Here is a 7,094-nt window from a genome sequence, read left to right on the forward strand (position 1 = left end):
TTTCTCATTTCTCACCTTGCTGTACCACTGTGGGACTTCTCTGACTGACTTCTCCACCAGGCTATCCTTACAATTTTCAGCTTCCTTTTACTTGTTATCTTCCCTCAGTAGACTGTAAGCTCCTTGAGGCCAGTCCTTTCTTTTTTGTATCTGTAGCACTTTGCACAATGTCTGGCACATAGTAGGTGTTTAATAACTATATAGTTTAATAGACAAACTTAATAATTTAATTACTATTGACTATAACATAATTTTCCTTACCCTTTTTAAATGAACCTTATTTTCCAATCCTTTAATCACTGTCCCTGCTCCCTCTACCTATCTCTTAAGGTAGGGGACCCTAAAATGAAGACAGTATTCTTTTTTTCTTTAATTTTTCCCCCTTTTTTTATTAAAACTTTTTATTTACAAAATATATGTATGGGTAATTTTTCAACACTGACCTTTGCAAAACCTTCCAAATTTTCCCCTCCTTTCCCCTTCCCAGATGGCAGGTAATCCAATACAGGTTAAATATGCTAAAATATATGTTAAACTCTCTATATATGTATATACATATATATTTATACAGTTATCTTGTTGCACAAGAAAAAATTGGATCAAGAAGGGAAAAAAAACTGAGAAATAAAACAAAATGCAAGCAAACAACAGAAAGTGAAAATGCAAGGTTGTGATCCATACTCAGTTCCCACAATCCTCTCTCTAGGTGCAGATAACTCTCTTCATCGCAAGATTATTGGAACTAATCTTAATCATTTTATTGTTAGAAAGAGTCAGTCCATCAGAATTGATCATCATATTATCTTCTTGTTGCTGATTTCCTAGTTCTGCTCATTTCACTTATCAGTTCATGTAAGTCTTTCCAATATCCTCTCTGAAATCATCCTGCTGGTTGTTTCTTACAGAACAATAATATTCCATAATATTCATATGCCACAATTTATGCAGCCATTCTCCAATTGATGGGCATCCATTCAGTTTCCAGTTTCTTGCCACTACAAAAAGGGCTGCCACAAACATTTTTGCACATGTGGGTCCCTTTCCCTCCTTTAAGATCTCTTTGGGATATAAGCCCAGTAGTAACACTGCTGAATCAAAGGATATGCACAGTTTGATAACTTTTTGAACTACTTCTAGATTGCTCTCCAGAATGGTTGGATCTGTTCACAATTCCACCAACAATGTACTAGTGTGGGAACAGTACTCTTAAAAGTACACAGCATAGCATGGCAAAATGGTTAAATAGGTTTTTATAACCTTTAGCCTTCATTTCAAGTAATATTATTAAATTACCTTTTTTTATAGTAGATGTCACCGTTTATTGGGTATATAACTTGCATTTGAATTCTGTGCAAAACATCCTCTAAAACTGTGGTAATCACTTTTGTATAGCATATTTAGAAAAAAAATTGGAAATAAGTATGGCAGAAACTAGGCACTGACCCACATCTAACACCATATATCAAGATAAGGTCGAAATGGGTTCATGATTTAGACATAAAGAGTGATATTATAAGCAAATTAAAAGAACAAAGGATAGTTTGCCTCTCAGATTTGTGGAGAAGGAAGGAATTTGTGGTCAAAGAAAAATTGGAGTTCATTTGAACACAAAATAACTAATTTTGATTATATTAAATTAAAAAGTTTTTATACAAACAAAACTAATGCAGATAAGATTAGAAGAAAAGCAATAAATTGAGAAAATATCAGACAGAACTCCAAGATTCTGATAAAGGTCTCATTTCTAAAATATAGAGAGAATTGACTCAAATTTATAAGAATTCAAGCCATTCTCCAATTGATAAATGGTCAAATGATATGAAAAATAAAATAAAAAAGATGATTGCATGTGAAAAATAAACCTTCTTAGCACCAATTTTCCATAAAAATTTAAGGACAGATGGGATCTATAATGACTCCAAAATCCTTTCCAGTGCATTTATATGTGGTTTTTCCCTCTTGATCTCCCTTCTCCCCCCCCCCCCATTTACATTACTTGCTTTCTTTTCCCTGTTTCTATAATACTGAACTTAGTCCAACTTAGTTAAGTTCCTCTTGTTTTGAACGATGCCATTTCATATATGTGCTTCTCAGCCCAGGTAACTGCCTTGTCCAATGTGATGTCCTCAGCAACCTGAATGTTGTATTTCCAAATTTCTAGCAACAGGGCTTGGGTTTGTGACATTCTTCCAGAGTGTGCTGCAACAGGCTTTGAAAGCCCTTCATCAGTCTGCCAGGAACACAAAAGCTCCCCATGGGCTAACCATTCAGCAACTGCATCCAAGCATCATCCATTCTCCTCAAATACCAGCTTAGGGCAATTCTGCTAAAAATATATAAGGAGGGTTTTTGAAGCCTGTGGTGTGTGGTGGGCCGATCCCCTTTGCAGGGTAATTTATCTTGCTCTCAGGACAATTTATCTTGCTCTCAGATGTGAAGGTGAGTGCAGAGGTAGCTCATAAGGAATATCCAGTGGCCAAGCTACCTCTCATATGCACCTGAAGAGATGGACAGCATCCTGAATTTACCACCTGAGTTGACTGGACCAAGACTCTGAAGTCTGCTAATATGCCCAAACATGGTCTCCTTCTTGGTAAAGCGGCTCTTTCTTTGTTACTGCCTCTTCCCAGGACACCGCCAAGATTAGCGGGACCCATAATTTCTACAAACCCCTCTGGGAGCTGGGAATGCATAGACTTGCTCTACTCTGAGCTGGCTCTACTGATCTCCTAATGGGTCTCATAATGTCAAAGCTGCTCAGTAGGAAGGGGTATTTGGCAACACCATGAAAAGTGCAGCCAGGGTCTGAAGTCAGAAAGACTCACCTTCCTAAATTCAAACTGTGCTTCAGACGCTTACCAGCTGCAAGTCACTTAAACCTGTTTGCCTCAGGCTCACAAAGACTAAAAAATGTCTGACACACAATCACAGCAGCATGGAAAGTGAAAGACACGGAATAAATGAGAGGGAACATTGAGAAGGCACCTGAGCTCCAGCCCATATTCAGACTTTCAATAGCCACATAACTGAGCCAGTCACTGAACACTAATAACTTCAGTTTTCTTTGTATAAAATGGGAGCAAGAATACCCATACTCCCTGCTTCCTGATTTTTTGTCAAGAAATTAGTTTATAATCCTTAAGATATAAATGTGAGCGATCAACAGTGATAATTGCCTCTAGGCTCAAATTCCTGTATGGCATTTTTAAGCCTCTCACAACCGGCCCCAACCCACTCTTCCCACTTACTTATATACACAATCCACATTCAGCCAAATTATTTTGCACATTTTTATTGTTTAGTTATTTTCAGTTGTGTCCAACTCTTCATGACCCCATTTTGAGGTTTTCTTGGCAAAAATACTGGAGCAGTTTGCCATTTCCTTTTCATTTTACAAATAAGGAAACTGAGGCAAACAGAGCCAAGTGACTTGCCCAGGGGCACACAACTAGTGTCTAAGGAAAGATTTGAATTCAGGAAGAGAAGTCTTCCTGACTTCAGGTCTGGCACTCTATCCAATGTCACTTAGCTGCCCTGTTTTGTATATAGGACACTCATCTCCCTTTGGACATATACCATCCCCATACCTGGGACATGCTTCTCCTTTATCTCCAATTCTTAGAATTCTTGTTTCTTTCAAACTTCATTCAGGCACCACCACTTTCTACATGAAACCTTACCATATCCCCTTCCTCTCCCCCACCTTGTATTTATTTTGTATCTAGTTTTATACAAATAAGTTATTTCCCCAAGTGTATGTATACCTGAGAGATTCGGGACTATTCCATTTTTGTCTTTATATACTCGGTACCTAGCACACAGTAGGTGTGCTACTATTTATTAAGCACTTAGTTTTTACTATTTATTAAGCATTTATTTAATAAATGCTTATTGGTTGATAAATGATGATTTTAAAACTCATAAAAATGGTGATGTAGGATATGAAGAAGTTCTGGGAAATAAGAAAAGCAGCAGCTCAACAATCCCTTTGGGCAAAAGATGTTTTCACAAGTCTAAAGCTTCAGGTCTTAGGCCTCAATGGGGAGTAAAGACAGAAATGATAGATTTGTCATGCTGGAAGAACAAGTGATGAATGGCCAATCTGCTAGTAGGAGATTTGTCACCTGAATTTGAGGGGAGAGACTACAAGAGTCTATCACTGTGGGAAATTACTTCCAAGGAATTTTAAGCAACAGATTTGAGGCCTGCTTGCTATTCCCCAGCCACTGTGCCTTCTTGTAGAAAGTCTCCCAGTGACAGAATCAGACATTTGATAATTTAATAGTCATTATGTAATTCAATAAACATTATGTAATTTAATGTACTCGTGTTCAATATAATGAACACCCTGTTACTTGTCCAGGGTAATTGGGAAATTAATAAGAGAATGCTATTTGAGAGAGCCCTTTAGTATGTGAACAGAACCCAGTGCAACATGGCAATCTCTTTTTACATTTAAAAAATAGATTTGTATTGATATCTTTTGTTTTTCATTGCCCAGATTTCCCCCAATATCCCTCCCCCTCCTGCCCTCAGAAAGCCTTCTTTATTACAAATAATTTTTTTAAATAAAAAGAGGGAGAATTAAGTAAATCCAATCAATACATTGGAAAAAAAAATCTGGTATTAAATGCAATGCTCCATATCCTGAACCCTCTATTTTCGCAAAGGAATCAGGAGACATATCTTTTCAGTCTTATCTTTAGAGTCATGCTTGTTTTGTGGAATTTTGCAGCATTCACTTTGGATTGTTTCATGGTAGTTGTTCTTTCCAAATACATTGTTAAAGTCCTTCTAAATATTGTTTTCTTGCTCTGTTTCCTCCAATCTGCATCCGTTCATGTAAATCCTCCCATGCTTCTCTGTTTTCATCATATTCACTGTTTCTTATGTCACAGTAATATTTCATGACATTCCCTTACCACGATTTGGTTAGCCATTCCACAATCAACAATCACATGGACTTGAAACACTAATGACCAAATGGACTAATGTGTTTAACTAGAAGAAATCAGCATAAGAGGACTGGGCTTTCAGGGAAAGGAGACACCCAGAGGTCATACCAGCTGACGGCTTTGTGAGTACACAATGTGCCAGGACATCAAAGGAGCAAGGATTACATGTAAACTTCATTTCATGTGAAAATAAGACATCTCCCAAACTGTTTCCCAGGATCCAAATGAAGTGGTAATATTGCCAACACACTGCTTCCTTGCTTGGATAGCTTCCAATTGCTCGTAGTTGATAACAAGCATTGGTCTGTTTGGTATGAAAGGTCAAATGCTTTTGGTTGATTAGCTGATTCCTAAGGCACTATGGAACTCAAAAAGATACTTCCTTTTTTCCTTCCCTCCTTTCTTCTTTTCCTTTTCCCTTTGTTTCTTTCCTTCCTTCATTCCTCCTTTTCTTCTTCCTTCCATTCTTTCCTCTCTCCATCTTTCTCCTCTTTCTTCCTTTCCTTCCCTCCTTCCTTTCCTTCCCTTTCTTACCTCCTTCCTTTCCTCCCTCCCTTCTTTCTTCCCCTAGACATTTTCTAACTGATTAATGTCCTTTCTAAAATCTGATAATACACAATTGAACATAATATTCCAGATGCAGTCTGAGCAGGGCAGGGTATATTGGGACTATCACCTCCTTTTTCCTGGACATCATTCTTCCCTAATGTGACCAAAACCCACCTTAATTTTTCTGCCTGCCTTGTCACCATGTCTGAGCCAGCAGTTCACTAAAACTCCCAGGTCACCTCCCATTTTGTCCTTGTGAAATTGATTTCTTGAACTCAATTGTAAACCTCACATTCACTCCTATTAAATTTTCTCCAATTAGATTTTGCCTTCTAGAGTCTTGCCAGGAATTAACATCAAGCTCATTGGACTGTAGATTACAGGCTCTGCTTTCTTGATGTTTTGGGAAATTAAGAAAAGATTTGTTATTCTCTTGTAGTAGCTCTCCTGGCCTTCGTGATCTTGAAGAAATAAAGACAATGGCTGGACATTTGTCAGGTTGTTCTCCATTTCAAGATATAGTTCAGGTGATCTAAACCCAACAAGGGAAAATAAGTGCTCTCTCAGCACCCACCCATTTGCCTTCAGTATTAACTCCCTCTTTTTTTGGGGGGGGGGCTGCACTATTTTATTTTATTTTATTTTTTAATAGCTTTTTATTTACAAGTTATATGCATGGGTTATTTTACAGCATTGACAATTGCCAAACTTTTTGTTCCAATTTTTCCCCTCCTTCCCCCAACTCCCTTCCCTAGATGGCAGGATGACCAATATATGTTAAATATGATTAACTCCCTCTTAAACCATTTTTGTTCTATCCCTTCTGATCTAAAACTCATTATTCCTGAAAAGAGGTGGAACATGAAGTGAAACCTATTACTTCTTTGATCCTCCCCCCCCATTATAGTCAAAAAACCCACCCCCAAACAAAAACTTAACACTTTTATGTTATTCTTAGTTTTCCTTACAAGCCTCAGCTCATTCTCAGTTTTAACATGCCTGACAATATTCTTCCAGGATTCTGCTCTGTTTTTGTATTCATCTTCCATTGCCAGTTCTTACTTTCATCTTCTAAAAATCCAAGTTGGCTTGTGCATCCAATCTTAGTGTATTTACTCCCCCTTTCTCCTTCTCCTTGGAATTGTTTCTGTTTGTGTCTTCAGAATGTCATTCTCAAGAGTTTCCCATCCCTCCTTCCTCTACAGAATCTTAAGTCTATGGGATTCTATCTGTCTCTTTCCCTACATCTTTTAAAACTGGCTCTCTCAAAATCAAGGGTGTGCATCAGACAATGAGCAATTTTCTTTTCTTCTATTAAAAACTCTAAGATGAAATGGTCACTTCCTTTCTAGAGTGCCATGATTTCCTCCCCAGCAAACAGTGGTGAGACCTGGATCCAAAGTAGAATTTAATTTATTGGTTTCTCCTTATTTTGAATGGTAAAATAATCATGAAGTCATATCAAAAAGAAGTTGACTTTTTTGCTTTTCACAGAGAGTATCAGTGGATGTCTGATAAATTAACTTCTCTCAGTACTCTTATCATTTCTCTGCACCAGACTAGTGATCAGTTTTGAAGATTTCTCATCCT

The sequence above is a fragment of the Sarcophilus harrisii genome, chromosome 1 (genome assembly GCF_902635505.1).
Source record: "Sarcophilus harrisii chromosome 1, mSarHar1.11, whole genome shotgun sequence".
Taxonomy (NCBI): domain Eukaryota; kingdom Metazoa; phylum Chordata; class Mammalia; order Dasyuromorphia; family Dasyuridae; genus Sarcophilus; species Sarcophilus harrisii.